Source organism: Giraffa tippelskirchi, chromosome 4, assembly GCF_054371585.1.
Source record: "Giraffa tippelskirchi isolate mGirTip1 chromosome 4, T2T-mGirTip1v1.2.pri, whole genome shotgun sequence".
NCBI classification, from domain to species: domain Eukaryota; kingdom Metazoa; phylum Chordata; class Mammalia; order Artiodactyla; family Giraffidae; genus Giraffa; species Giraffa tippelskirchi.
Genome location: NC_137278.1, coordinates 164,346,516 through 164,362,175, shown reverse-complemented (window position 1 = coordinate 164,362,175; position 15,660 = coordinate 164,346,516). Strand labels below are relative to the sequence as shown.

The following is a 15,660-nucleotide window of genomic DNA, read 5'->3' as shown; positions in this document are numbered from 1 at the left end:
GCTGTCAGAATGTAGAATAGGAGAAAATGAATTTTTTAGGGAGCCAAAACAAAAATAAGGGTTAAAGGAAGAAGGTTTAAGGAGGAGAACCAGTTGGTTTAAGTCTGGGGAGAGGAAACAGACTAGCAGGCTTGAGGCTGAATGTCTGGAGCACAGAGAGTAAGGAGGTCATAGTCAGAGATGAGGTTGAATAAACTGGTGGAGGCCAGACCCAAGAGCCTGGAGGCCTTGATAAAGATTCTGATTTTCTACTGATAGCGATGAAAAGGTGTGGAAGGGTTTTTGTTAGTCGGATACACTCTGAATACAGACCAAAGAGTGGAAGCAGGCAGTCCAGCTTAGAGGCTGTACAACCGTGGTCTAGGAAAAGAAAGGTGGTAACTTGGACTAGTGACTTCCCATGTAGCTCAGTGGTAAAGAATCCTCCTGCCAATGCAGGAGACTCAGGTTTAATCCCTGGATTGGGAAGATTCCCTGGAGAAGAAAGTGGCAACCCATTTTTGCCTGGGAAATTCCATGGACCGAGGAGTCTGGCAGGCTACAGTCCATGGGATTACAAAAGAGTCAGACACGATTGAGCGACTAAACAACAACTAAGATAGTGGTTGTGGAAGTGGACAAGTGGACAGGGTCCGAGGGTACCAGCTACAAGATCTCGTATTCTTTGTCAGCACCTCACTCTGTGCCCATGTAATATGCTGATTGCAGACCAAAGTACAGGCTAAAATGCTAGGAAACATTTTCAGTTGTGGATGGCAATTTGAAACATTGTTTTACATTAAATAAAAGAGAATATGAATTCAAATGAAACATTCATATGACATTTTAAAACCCCGTTGGGAGACTTGAAAGACATTTTCTGCTTAGGCCAGGATGTTTCAGGTTCTGCCTCCTGGTTTCCTGGAGTGTTTGTGCACTTGTCATTTGCCTCTAAGAAGAAAGGTGCTTCTATGGAATAACTTGAAAAATACTATCCTGAGGTTTTACTAAACCCTCCCTCAGGGTGGTTTCCCCTTGTAGAGCCCTTGAGACATGTCCACATTGCTACAGTGAACAGGCAAAGAGGTGGCACATCCCATTGGTTCATTGGTAAGGACACCAGTGTGCCTGCTCTTTTGTGTGGCAGATAAGATGGGGCACCTCACTCCAATGCTGACTGACGGGTCATCTGATGTGAACAGTTGACTCATTGGAAAAGTCCCTGATGCTGGGAAAGACTGAGGGCATAAGGAGGAGAGGGCATCAGAGGATGAGATGGTTGGATGGCATCACTGATGCAATGGACATGAACTTGGGCAAATGTTAGGAGATGGTGAGGGACAGAGAGGCCTGGCTTGGGGTCGCAAAGAGTTGGACCTGATTGGGAAACTAAACAGCAACAACAATTGTCACAGTATACCTTACTAATCCACATGGATGAAGTGGGGGGTAATTTTTGATGACTGACCAATTTGAGGACTATTGGTCAGACATTTTGTAGAATGTCCCCCAGTTAGGGTTTGCATGATGTTTTGCTTAAGATTAGACTAGGATTGTGGGTTTTGAGGAGGATGATCACAGAAGTAAAGTCCCATTCTTATCACATCATGTCAAGGATAGATGCTATCAATATGATTTAACAATGTTGACATTGACCTTGATCACTCAGCTGAGGTAGTGTTCATCAGTGGTCTCCGCTGTGAAGTTATTCTTTTTATTCCCCTTTCCAGACTGTACCCTTTGGATGGAAATCACTATGGTCAGCCCACACATAAGCATGGGAACATACAGTCCACTCTTTTAGGGTGAGTACCATTTCTATGTTTTTGCTAGTGTAAGTCACTGATGTTTTAATTGATTTTTATATGCAATGACTTATGTGAAATTTGTGAGTTCTAGTAGTTTTTTGCATTTCTTGGGTTTTTATCATAAATCATAATACCATACAACTATGAAAATTCTGCCTTTTCTCTTTCAACCCTTATATCTAATTTTTTTAAATGTTTATGTTGGAAAAGACCTCCAGGACTGTATTGATCAACCCTAATTAGGTTACAATATGATAAGAAATACTGTCAAATCTCAGAGGTTTCCAAAATCGAAGACTTGATTGCATCTACCCGTTGGTAACAATTGGCTGTGAATGGATGCAGTCTTGCCTCCTTTCTTTTGGGATCCAGTGGAAGAAGCAGCTCCCATATGAGGCATAGGGGAAAAGGCAATTGCAGAACCACATTGTAACTCTTCAGTTCAGTTCAGTCATTCAATCATGTCCAATTCTTTGCAACCCCATGGACTGCAGCATGCCAGACTTCCCTGTCCATCACCAACTCCTGGAGCCTACTCAAGCTCATATCCATCACTTTGGTGATGCCATCCAATCATTTCTTCCTCTGTCATCCCCTTCTCCTCTCACCTTCAATTTTTCCCAGCATCAGGGTCTTTTCTAATGAGTCAGTTTTTCACATCAGGTGGCCAAATTATTGGAGTTTCATCTTTAGCATCAGTCCTTCCAATGAATATTCAGGACTGATTTCCTTTAAGATGGACTGGTTGGATCTCCTTGCAGTCCAAGGGACTCTCAGAGTCTTCTCCAACACCAGAGTTCAAAAGCATCAGTTCTTTGGCACTCAGCTTTCTTTACAGTCCAACTCTCACATCCATATGTGACTACTGGAAAAGCCATAGCTTTGACTAGATGGAATTTTGTTGACAAACTTGTGTCTGCTTTTGAATATGCTGTCTAGGTTGGTCATAGCTTTTCTTCCAAGGAGCAAGCATCTTTTAATTTCATGGCTGAAGTCACCATCTGCAGTGATTTTGAAGCCCCCCAAAATAAAGTCTCTCACTAAAACCTGTGTGCACCAGGACCCAGGAGAAAGGAGCAGTGACCCCAAAAGAAACTAACCGAGACATGGTAACTCTTAGAGCTTCTCAACGAATGTGGCAGAGCCAGACTTGATAACAATGCCCTGGGAAGTCCACTCTGCTAATGGGAGGGTCCCAGGGGAGAGCTGGCTAGAGATGAGCCTGGTAAAGAGGACAGGGGGTAGTTAGGAAAGGTATTATAAGATTGTAAGCTTCCACAAACACTAGGGAGAATGATAATGACAATAGTCACCCCTGTCTTTCTCCAGTGTTTAAGAAAATGACTGAAAATGTTTTTCATTAAATATAATGCTTGCTATAGGTTTTTGGTAGGTAGCTTATTACCATGTTTTCAAAGTTCTCTCCTATTTGTATTTTTAACTTTTTAAAAATTTGGCTTGGTATTGAAATTCATTAAAAAATTTTTTCTAACATACACTGAGGTGAACGTGTAATTTTTAAAAAATGTCTATCTTGATTTTTGTAGAAAGACAACTGTTTGATCATGATACATTTCTAAAAAAATATTATTTGAGAGTTTTGCCTCTATTTTATTAAGTGAAATTAATTCTAATCTTCTTATATTTCTTTACCTAATTTGGGGTATAAACTCATAGCCCCATGAAATGAAGTGAATTGGGTTCCTTTCTGTATTTGTTAAAAACAAATACTTCTTTCTGCTTTTGAACTTTAACTTTCTAGTTCCAATAGTCAGTATCTGGAGGAATTCTCCAAGTGTGTTAGTCTGAAACTGCACATACATTAGTGCTGCCTCAGATCTATGAAATAATCATGTAAGAGGCAAGGGCTTCTCTTCCCCTTTCCATTCCCGCACCCCCCCCCACCTCTTCCTTGTCTCCGTTCTCCTCCTTATTCTCTTTCTTCTTATTTTCCCTAATTTCTATTTTCTTTAATTTAATTATCTTATTCCCATACTACCTCCTTATTCTTACCTTTCAGACCTTTAGACACAGCACCCTAGTATATTAGTAAACTAGACATATTTTCAGTCATGACACTAAGAATGAAAGAATCCAGACCTTTCATTTCATAGATGAGAAAATATGCCCTGAGAGTTAAATGATGTGCTCAAGATTACAGAGTGGATGATGGAGTTAAAGTTATAGTTAAGATGTGTCCTCTAGCAGAGTGGTACACTCTCCATTATCATAGATTATGCCCAATACATAATGCTGTGTTCATTTTTAAACTGATTATTAAAAGCAATCATTTATGTCTATTGAATTTTACCTATAGCTTTAGTTAGATAGTGTATAATGTAGGCAAAACACATTCTTATTCTTTTATTGCCTTTTTTTTTAAACCTTAGTGATTCTACAGAGAAGAGGAAGGTCATAGTCATTCTCTTATCAAACTGAACCTGGGCAAGGTTTCCTGGTTGTCACCCAGTGGGTCAGTGGTGGGTCTAAACTGGAAACATGAATTCCAGCTCCCAGATGGTCTGAGACTGAGTCACACCAGCATAGAAAGAATGACTAATGTCCTAACAGCTACACTTCATCAGGTGTTGGAGCAAAATAACCTGTGTTAAAAATATTCCTCTATTTCATGTCTGCTGGGAACACATAGGTAGCATAAAAATAAACTGGAACAAATGAGCAAACTAGACTTTACCTGTGCATATAATGAATGTGTGATTTATTGGAAGCAGAGAGCCTGGAAAAGTACTTGAGGAAAAGGCTTAGGTGACAGTTGAGAGAGAAGAAAGTCATGCTGGGTTAGTCCGGGGGCCTGCCCTGTCCTCCCTGTGGCTCTCACTAGGTGTGTCCCTGGGCCCTAAGTCACTTCCCCTCCCTGGGCTTCAGTTTTCTCCTGTGTAGAAGGAGGAGTTCAGACTCACTGCTCTCTAAATTCTCTTTAGAGCAAGAGACTTTCAATGATTCAAGGGCTACAATCCTATCTAGTCTTGACCTTGTACTATTTCCTGGGAGTCTGTTTTCTGTTATTCTGTATCAGATATCAGAGGCAGTACAGTAGAGTTCTTCAAAGCTCTGTTGAATTTTTTTTTCCTTTTTCTCTCTCTTTTTTCTTTTTCTTGATAGCTTTTCAGTAGATAGGCTATCTATTCCTTTAGTGTCTGGTGAACTCCTACTGATCCTCTAAAACCCATCTTAAGAGTGACCTCTTGGACTTACCTCAATCCATTCCCACAGTAAATAACTGCTTTTCTACGTTTGTACAGTACTTACATCATGTTTCTATCAGAGTGCCCACTATATTGTATTGTAAATATTTGTTGCCAAGTGCTGATATATCACATAGCTCCCCTGCTCAAAATCCTTTAGGGAGAGCTCATTAATTTCAGAATAAATTCCAAACTCAATCTGAAATCCAGAATCCTTTGTGGTATAAGCCCTGAGGACCTCTCGTTTCACATCTTGCCAGCCAAAATGCTTTCATTCAGAAAGCTGGAGTGTTGAAAAGGGCTACATCTCAGCTCATTTTTCCCCAATGCCTTGAGTAATTACCCACCCCCCACTCTTTCCCACTGCAGATGTCACCACTCATAAGAACCTTACTTGAGCCTGCCTGGCTTCCCAGGGGCCCTCCCATGGTGCTCCATGGATCATTACCACCCTACTGAGGCCCCTGCACTGGATTTGTTTCTCCCCCACTAGACCATGGCTTCAGAAGTTCTAGATCTTCTATCTGTAGATCCCCAACACCCAGCTGAGTGCCAGGGACTTTCTAGCTGCTGAGTAAATCCTGTTGAGTTTAATAAATTAAGAACAGCCATGGCCAATGGTGATTCTGATAGACATTGAATGAATATTAAACACTGATTTATAAACCTATAACAAGATAGCAGAAAAGATAACCTGTAGGGAAGGAGATGTTCATGGAACAGACATTCCAAAAACCATGATTATGGTCATTGCTATTGCTATTGTTTGATTCTTCTTAGTTTTGGAGTGTGAAACCCAACCTGAACACACTGCTGTGCATTTTGACTTGGGGCAGAGCTCTTCCCAGGGATTCAGCCCAGATGTCCCTCCCAAACAAAGCTGCAGCCACACAGCACCTTGGCTTTACCATGTTATTTGTCTATTTAGGGCATTTATTTGCTTTCACTGAGCTGTGCTCTCTCAACTCTGATTTTGTATTTGACCTCAGCAGCTGTAATATAATATTTTGAGGTGGTGTACCGTTGTTTTAAAACAGCACTTCATTCTGCAGGTTACAAAACTAACAGAGACCCTTAAAATACCGCAAAGATAATGAGGACAAAAAGCAAACACCTCCACAGTTGTAGTCAGAAGTCATGTCCCTCCTCGTTTCTGGTTACTCTCCCTCCTAATTCCTGGCAGCCCTGCATTCATAGAGCTCTGGTCGCCAGCACCAAATGGTAATTTATCATCTTTCTTGGCAGGCTTCCTGCTTCATCCTGCACCTGCCTTCTTGAAAGAAAACAAGACATCAGATACTTACTCAAATAATGGAATATCTGATCAACTAGGTTTCCACACAATAGTGCGTTATCCATGATAAAAGAACAACTTTTTTTCATGCATTATATGTGACATATGCATCCTTTCTCTTAAGATTTATGAACCCATGACTATGAGTATTGTTAATATAATCAAACCTTTTACAGCCTCACTCCGAAGCTTAAACTTACTGTCAATTGGCTGCTAGAGGGGAGTCAATCAATTTCATAACTGCTTAAACACCTGCACTTTCTTTGGATCAGGGGGTAAAAATCAATACCAAGTCCTGATTTTTCTCCAAGTATAATGCAACCAAATCTTGCTTACAAGTTCTGGAGGACTTGTAATTCAGACAGCCGCACTTAAAAGACATTGTGAGCCTAATCCTGAGTGGTGGTGGTGGTGTTTTTTTTTATTAATCACTTCTTTAAAAAAAAAATCCTGAATCTTAATGAAAGAGCAAGACACTCAGGAAAAAAATAAGTGAAACGGGTACTTCTACTACCATTTAGAATTAAGTTCCCTGTTTGTGTGTGTGTGTGTATGTCCTGTAACAAACAATTACTACTGTGTGGCTATTAGGTAAATGTGATACCACTCCATAAAATATGCAAGACAGACAGATATGAGACAGAGGCCCAGCCGTCAGGATACTTTAATCTAGGAATGGATGAAGACATTTAAACAACATCCTCTAATTGTTATATAAAACAGAATAATCTAACTGCTGAGTATCCAAGAAAAGAAAAGGATAAAAAGCAAAGGAAAGGAAAGAAAAAGAATAAAAAAGAAAATAAAAGGAAAGGATTGTTTGTAATGCTTGTTGCTCCTAGCTAGGCTAGAAGCTCCATTTCTGTGATCACATTTAATTTTTGTAATATGTGGTAAAAACACATAGGGAAGTATAAATATTCTTAAAGGCTATTAATTCCTTTTTGTTGCCTATTTCTCCTTTTTTTAAAAAGAGATTTCAAAATGCAGAAAAGCAGAGCCTCATAGAGGAAGAACTGTTTATTCGTCAGAAAGAATTAAAGTTCACCTTTTCCCCCTTCTTCTTTGGGTTTTATTTAAATAGTATAAATAGAAGGTTGCAGATAAACTTGAAGTCACCTCCTTTCCCTTTTCCCATCCCACTCCTCACCCTTCCTGGCTCTCTAGAGGTAACCCTTCCCAGAATTTAGTGTTTCCAGTTCAGTTTGCATGCTTCTAAGTTGACCTCACTTGCTTACTCCTTGTACTTGTCATCTGTGAAGTAACGTTATTAAAACTAGCTATTTTTCCTACGCCATTGGGCTTTTTTGAGCGTTGAATAAAATCCCTATGTGAAAGTGTCTTGTAAGACTGTATGTTACTATTGAAACATTATTTATTGTTATTCTTAGAAATAATTCTAATTCTTTTCGTAAACAGCTGCAGTACCCTTTACACACTTAGAGTCTGCATAAATTCACACACATACATATATTACAGCTATCTTTTTGTTCCTCAGTAAATGAATCCACCTGCAGTGTGGGAGACCTGGGGTCAATCCCTGGGTTGGGAAGATCCCCTGGAGAAGGGAACTCCGGTATTCTGGCCAGGAGAATTCCATGGACTGTATAGTCCATGGGATCGAAAAGAGTCAGATGTGGCTGAGCGACTTTCACTTCACCTCTACCCATGTGAATGTGCATTGTTAGAATCATGCCTGGCCCACACTGGGTACTGGATCAATTTGTTGTTCATAGAATGCCTGGCATCTCTGTTTCCATGAGATGCTTGGCAGCTTGAGGCTAATGTCTATTTTCATTCTTACTGACCCCTCACTAGCTGGCACAGTGTTGGTGAATTGACTGGAACCAGATGTCCTTCCTTCCTGGAAGGGATGATGTCTTATTGGAGCCTGGAAAGTTATCCAGTGAAGCATGGATGAACTGGAGAATAACAAGGAAAAAGCCAGTGATGCTGAAAGCAGCTACCCCTGCCTTCTCCTCTGCTTTTTGCCAGCTTCTTCCTAGATATGAATTTGGAATTGTCCCTTGTTAGCTTATATCTGTTTCATAATCATATTTTCTTTGTGGTCAAGTTGCAAAGCAAAATGGCTGCCAGGGGTTAGGAGAATCATTGTTTTGCCTTCCTTGGAATTTTCCCCAGATACCCTAGAAGGTTATTTTTCCACTTTTTACACTTGGTGCGCTGTTTGATAGTGTGACACCTGGTGACTGGAGTTTTCTAGCTCTCCACCTGCTCACAAAATATGGTATTTCTTTGATCTAAAAATACTCCTCTGGTAAGATGTAGAAGAGAAAAAAACAAATTAAAAAGTTTAAATAGTCAAATTAAGCAAGCAGCACTCAAGATTAACCTGGGCTCCATCTGACAGCTGCTTTTGTTTCCCCCGCCCCCAGATCCAGGGAGGAAGAAGAAGAGACAGCTCCTACTTTTGCACATGCTTATCTTGACTGAATTGACAGTCCCTTGCTTTTTCCTTTGTTATTTCTTTGAATTTCTTCCAAATTTAAAAATGACTAAGGGATACAAACAAAACTATTTTAACCATAGAGAGAAAAACATCTTGCTGATCAGACTAGATAACCAAACAGAAATTAGCCATTCTGACTCCTCTGGTAACACGGTGCATACATACGCTCCTGAATGGTGGTCCTCGGCTGGACAGTCCAGGGGTGGGCCAGCTGACTAATAACATAAAGATCCAGACATAAATATGACCAATCCTGCAGATTTTGTTCCATGGCGTTTCCTCCTCCTATTTTGGATATCTAGTTTTCAGGACTTTGGTCTCCTTTCTATATAAAAATATATTCTTCTATGTAATTATCATGATTTGACGTTTTTTTAGAAGTATTTTATTTATTTATTTACTTGGCTGCCTTGGGTCTTAGTTATGCCACATGGGATCTTTATAGCTTCGTGCAGGGTCTTCTGCTGTGGTGCAGACTCTTTAGTTGTGGTGCTTGGGCTCAGTCGTTATGGCACGTGGGCTTAGTTGCTCCATAGGCAATATAGGATCTTAGTTCCCTGACCAGGGATCAAACCTGTGTCCCCTGCTTTGCAAGACAGATTCTTAACCACTGAACCACCAGGAAAGTCCCCATGATTTGACCTGAAAGAGACCTCTTCAAGAATGCGCTTGTTATATGCTTTTAGAAGCTTTTTGTAGAAGTTCATTAAAAAGAAGACACAGTGTCTGTGTTCAAGGAATGTAAACACCACTGTAGAGGATGCTGGTAAATTTGTCTGGGCAAAGATATTATTCTTTGCTTGCAAGGTTGGTAGATTTCCTGGTGAGAGGGGTCTTCTGTCAAAGGCCAGTGAGAAGGAGAGTTGTTTAAGATGAGCATCAAAGTTGACCTTGATCAACAGACCTCCCAAAGCAAGAGATTCAAGATGGTAATAAATAGAATTGTTGCAGCAGCATGAGTCCCATAAAAGTCAAAATGAATAAATAAAATAGTCTAAGAAATTTCCAAAAAGTGATGGTGGGTGGTGTGTATGGACTGCCTTTCTCCACTAGATGCTAGCTCCTGCTCTCTCCCCTGCCTTGTCCCCGTGTGAGTCTCAGTCCCTTAGAAGCAATACCTGCTAATGTCATTATGTTCAGTGTCTTGACAGTGTCATCTGTAAAATAATATCAGTAAAACTAGTTCCCTTTCCTACCCCATAGGATGTTTTTCATTTAAAGTATAGTTGATTTACAATATTTGTGTTAATTTCTGCTGTACAGCAAAGTAATTCAGTTACACATACATATATATTCTTTTTGAAGAAAATATTCTCTTCTATTATGGTTTATCATAGGATATTGAAATACAGTTCATTGTGTTATAGAGTAGGACCTTGTTGTTATCCGTTACACACACACACACACACATATATAATAATTTGACTCTGTTAACCCCAAACTCCTACTCCATCCTCCCCCTTGGCAACCACAAATCTGTTCTCTATGCCAGTCAATCTTTCTGTTTTGTAGATCAGTTCATTTGTGTCTTACTTTAGATCCATGTATAAGTGATATCATATGGTATTCGTCTTTCTCTTTTTGGTTTACTTCATTTGGTATGATAATCTCTAGTTCCGTCCATGTTGCCACAAACGGCTTTTTCTTTTTCACTTAGTCACTCAGTTGTATCTGTCTCTTTGCGATCCTATGGACTGTAGCCTGCCAGGCTCCTCTGTCCATGAGATTTTCCAGGCAAGAATACTGGAGTGGGTAGCCATTCCCTTTTCCAGGGGATCTTCCCCGCCTGGGATTGAACCTCGGTCTGCTACATTGCAGGCAGAGGCATTATTTCCTTCTTTTTTGTGGCTGAGTAGTACTCCTGTGTGTGTGTGTGTGTGTGTGTACCATTATCTTTATCCATTCCTTTGTCAATGGACATTAGGTTGTTTCTGCATCTTGGCTATAGTGAATAGTGCTGCTGTGAACACAGAGGTGCCTGTATCTTTTGAATTATAGTTTTGTCTGGGTATATGCCCGTGAGTGGGACTGCTGGATCATATGGTAATTCTATTTTTAGTTATTTGAGAAACATCCATACTATTCTCTATAGTGGCTGCACCAACCTACATTCCCACCAACTGTGTAGGAGGGTTTCCTTTTCTCCTTTTCTCCACACCCTCCCATGGAGTTTTCTTGAACATCAAATAAGATACTGGCTGTAAAACTACTTTGTTAACTAAAAATGTCTATTGAAATAATATTTATCGTTTTATTATATAATTCTAAGTTTATTAGAATAGAACAGAATGAAATGGAATCAAAATATGTAAAGCATTTACCTACCATTTTGGTAGAAGATAAACAGGGCAGGGACATTATCTGTGCTGTTTATGGCTGCATTCCTAGCACCTAGCATAGTGTCTGGAACATAGAAGGAACTAGATAATTATTTGCTGAAGGAGAACAAGTGTTTCAAAAAATGAGTGAAAATATGTTGCTTGGAGCAATTTGCATAGGTATATATGGAGATGTAAAGATAAATAAGGAGAAACTATAAGAGATAAAAGTAATCATCCAATCAAATGAAAGCCCCATATGATCAGAGAGTGCTTTAGCTTCAGACTTGAATTTTGTAGTTATAAATAGACATAATTCATTTTGCTCTTAAGTCCACTCATTTTCTATTTTTCTATGGGTTAGACCCTACAAATCCCAGACTTTAAGTAAACCAGTCAAATCAGAAAGATCAAGTCACATGATAAATTGTGGATTGTTGAATGGGAAATGTCAAGCTACAGAAATTTGTAGGCTAATTTGGAGTATATGGGATAGCATTAAAACCAATTATTCAGTCAGCTAGTAAATACATCAGAGGGTCTGCTGTGTGCCTGGACAGTGCCAGGGACCACAGCTGCCTTGGTCCATAGGGCTTTTCCTTTGTCCATCCTGGAGGGTTGGCTCATTTCCTTCCTTCATCCTTTGGGACACAGTAGTCAAATGGGTAGTACACTCTGAATTAAACCTCTCTCTTTTCTAACCATTTCAGCATCATCTATGGGAACATTTAGTTCATTTTACAAAGGACACCAATGACAGAGTTCATTTTACAGCCACAGGGCTGCAGCACAACTGTGACCTAAAGCCAGGTGAACCTTTTAAGTGTGGGTTTACTCTAGGCATGGCATCCCACTCCAGTATTCTTGCCTGGAAAATCCCATGGACAGAGGGGCCTGGCAGGCTACAGTCCATGGAGTTGCAGAGTTGGACATGACTGAGCAACTAACGCTTTACTCTATGTATACGATTTAGAAGCATCATCACTCTCAGATTTGAAGCTAACAGTGCAGAACATTAAATATATTTCCAAGATAGGATATATTTTGATGGCATGAGCTTCAGAAGAACTTGTTTTTATAGAGAAGGGGAGGACAGCATTTTGCAAGTCCCCGTGAAATACACAAAGGACATATAACCCACCTCACGCCAGGTGGTAAAGGATGGGAGAGAAACTCCTATCCCTCTCTAATGAAGAATGGCCCCAGGAGACAGGTTTCAATTCAAAAGCAAAGTGTGGGAGATATTCAAGGAAGAGATTGGCAGTGTAGAATACTGACCAGGCAGCCCTCCCCAGGCTGTACTAGAAGGGTTTGGAGTCACAAAGGAGTGTGAGAAATGAGATCAGACTAGGGGACAGACAGAGACATACAGGAATCAGAGTCCGGGTTATATGGGATGTCCTGGGATCATAAATAGTTATGAAAGGGTATGATAGAGTTCGCCTTATGATCCCAAATGCAGGTTAGGTAAGGCTGAGAGTGTCTGGCAGGGAAGGAGAGGGACTCCTGGCTAGAAATGTGACCAGGCTACCAAGGGTCATTATCCTTTAGAACTTTTCTAGCTCTGTGGGTGCCTGTCAAGTTCAGTCCAGAAAGGAAAGATAACTATGACAAGTGAAAAGAGCTCATTAAAAAATTTAAAATAGAGAGGTATTATGGCTTCATTTTAACAACTTTTTTTTTCTCCCGTGGATGTCTGTTCAGCTTGGACACCTTCTGCGTCTACCTTGATTAAAAGGTATTCTTTTTACATAACATTCATTTTCACTGCCCTTAGTATACCTGCATACAAGTTTGTTCTATAAAACTGGATACACAGAAAAAGTAAAAGAAGAAAATTAAAATCACTGATTTCTTACTCTGAAGTAGCCATAGTTATGAGTCTGTTTTCTTCAGACTAGAATGGACTGCCACACACATCTAATTTCATTTTACTCAACTGTGTGCTATTTTACCTTTTCAAAACTTAGCATTATACTAAGTTTTGTTGCATAACTGCACCTCCTTTCAAACTGTATAATATTCTGCCATATAGGTGTCACATAATTTATGGTTAGGCATTTTGATAAAAAGCCTGCCATAGAGTCTTGTATCTGAATCTTTGTGTATATCTCTGATGATTTCCCCAGGATAAATGCCTAAAAACAGAATTACCAAAACAAAAGGTACAAATACTCTTACGTTTCTTGACTGTGATTATAAGCATTCTTTTTTTTTTTAATTCATTTTAGTTGGAGGCTAATTACTTTACAATATTGTAGTGGTTTTTGCCATGCATTGATACGAATCAGCCATGGGTTTACATGTGTTCCCCATCCTGAACCCCCCTCCTACATCCCTCCCCATCCCGTCCCTCTGGGTTATCCCAGTGCACCAGCCCTGAGTACCTGTCTCATGCATCAAACATGGACTGGCGATCTGTTTCACATATGATAAGATACAAGTTTCAATGCTATTCTCTCAAATCATCCCACCCTCGCCTTCTCCTAGAGTCCAAAAGACTGTTCTATACATCTGTGTCTCTTTTTCTGTCTTGCATATAAGGTTATCGTTACCATCTTTCCAAATTCCATATATATGCATTAGTATACTGTATTGGTGTTTTTCTTACTGGCTTACTTCACTCTGTATAATAGGCTCCAGTTTCATCCACCTCATTAGAACTGATTCAAATGCACTCTTTTTAATGACTGAGTAATATTCCATTGTGTATATGTACCACAGCTTTCTTATCCATTTGTCTGTTGATGGACATCTAGGTTGCTTCCATGTCCTGACTATTATAAACAGTGCTGTGATGAACATTGGGGTACATGTGTCTCTTTGAATTCTGGTTTCCTCGGTGTGTATGCCCAGCAGTGGGATTGCTGGGTGTTATGGCAGTTCTATTTCGAGTTTTTTAAGGAACCTCCACACTGTTCTCCATAGTGGCTGTACTAGTTTGCATTCCCACCAAGAGTGTAAGAAGGTTCCCTTTTCTCCACACTGTCTCCAGCATTTATTGCTTATAGACTTTTGGATAGCAGCCATTCTGACTGGTGTGAAATGGTACCTTATTGTGGTTTTGATTTGCATTTCTCTGATAATAAGTGATGTTGAGCATCTTTTCATGTGTTTGTTAGCCATCTGTATATCTTCTTTGGAGAAATGTCTGTTTAGTTCTTTGGCCCATTTTTTGATTGGGTTGTTTATTTTTCTGGAATTGAGCTGCAGAAGTTGTTTGTATATTTTTGAGATTAATTCTTTGTCGATTGCTTCATTTGCTATTATTTTCTCCCATTCTGAAGGCTATCTTTTCACCTTGCTTATGGTTTCCTTTGTTGTGCAAAAGCTTTTAAGTTTAATTAGGTCCCATTTGTTTATTTTTGCTTTTATTTCCAATATTCTGGGAGGTGGGTCATAGAGGATCCTGCTGTGATTTATGTCAGAGAGTGTTTCGCCTATGTTTTCCTCTAGGAGTTTTATAGTTTCTGGTCTTACGTTTAGATCTTTAATCCATTTTGAGTTTATTTTTGTGTGTGGTGTTAGAAAGTGTTCTAGTTTCATTCTTTTACAAGTGGTTGACCAGTTTTCCCAGCACCACTTGTTGAAGAGATTGTCTTTTCTCCATTGTATATTCTTGCCTCCTTTGTCGAAGATAAGGTGTCCATAGGTACATGGATTTATCTCTGGGCTTTCTATTTTGTTCCATTGATCTATATTTCTGTTTTTGTGCCAGTACCATACTGTCTTGATGACTGTGGCTTTGTAGTAGAGCCTGAAGTCAGGCAGGTTGATTCCTCCAGTTCTATTCTTTCTTAAGATTGCTTTGGCTATTCAAGGTTTTTTTTATTTCCATACAAATTGTGAAATTATTTGTTCTAGTTCTGTGAAAAATACTGTTGGTAGCTTGATAGGGATTGTATTGAATCTATAGATTGCTTTGGGTAGTATACTCATTTTCACTATATTGATTCTTCCAATCCATGAACATGGTATATTTCTCCATCTATTTGTGTCCTCTTTGATTTCTTTCACCAGTGTTTTATAGTTTTCTATATATAGGTCTTTTGTTTCTTTAGGTAGATATATTCCTAAGTATTTTATTCTTTTCTTTGCAATGGTGAATGGTATTGTTTCCTTAATTTCTCTTTCTGTTTTCTCATTGTTAGTGTACAGGAATGCAAATGATTTCTGTGTGTTAATTTTATATCCTGCAACTTTACTATATTCATTGATTAGCTCTAGTAATCTTCTGGTAGAATCTTTAGGGTTTCTATGTAGAAGATCATGTCATCTGCAAACAGTGAGAGTTTTACTTCTTCTTTTCCTATCTGTATTCCTTTTATTTCTTTTTCAGCTCTGATTGCTGTGGCCAAAACTTCCAAAATTATGTTGAATAGTAGTGGTGAGAGTGGGCACCCTTGCCTTGTTCCTGACTTTAGGGGAAATGCTTTCAGTTTTTCACCATTGAGGATAATGTTTGCTCTGGGTTTGTCATATATAGCTTTTATTATGTTGAGGTATGTTCCTTCTATTCCTTCTTTCTAGAGTTTTTATCATAAATGGATGTTGAATTTTGTCAAAGGCTTTTTCTGCATCTATT

The 15,660-nt window shown here is 39.4% G+C and overlaps 1 protein-coding gene across 4 annotated transcripts in view; it reads left to right on the top strand.

Annotated features, from left to right (window-relative positions):
- The window catches only part of LOC145547027 (uncharacterized), a 390,591-nt gene that overhangs the window by 242,539 nt on the left and 132,392 nt on the right, over positions 1-15,660 (top strand). For 2 of the 4 annotated variants that reach the window (XR_014083473.1, XR_014083475.1), the window contains one exon: positions 1,710-4,476. The gene's annotated coding sequence lies outside the window, so the exon portion shown is untranslated. Of the gene's footprint in view, positions 1-1,709; positions 4,477-6,238; positions 7,620-15,660 lie in introns of those variants that run through there. The other 2 variants (XR_014083472.1, XM_081595577.1) reach the window with 2 other exon arrangements.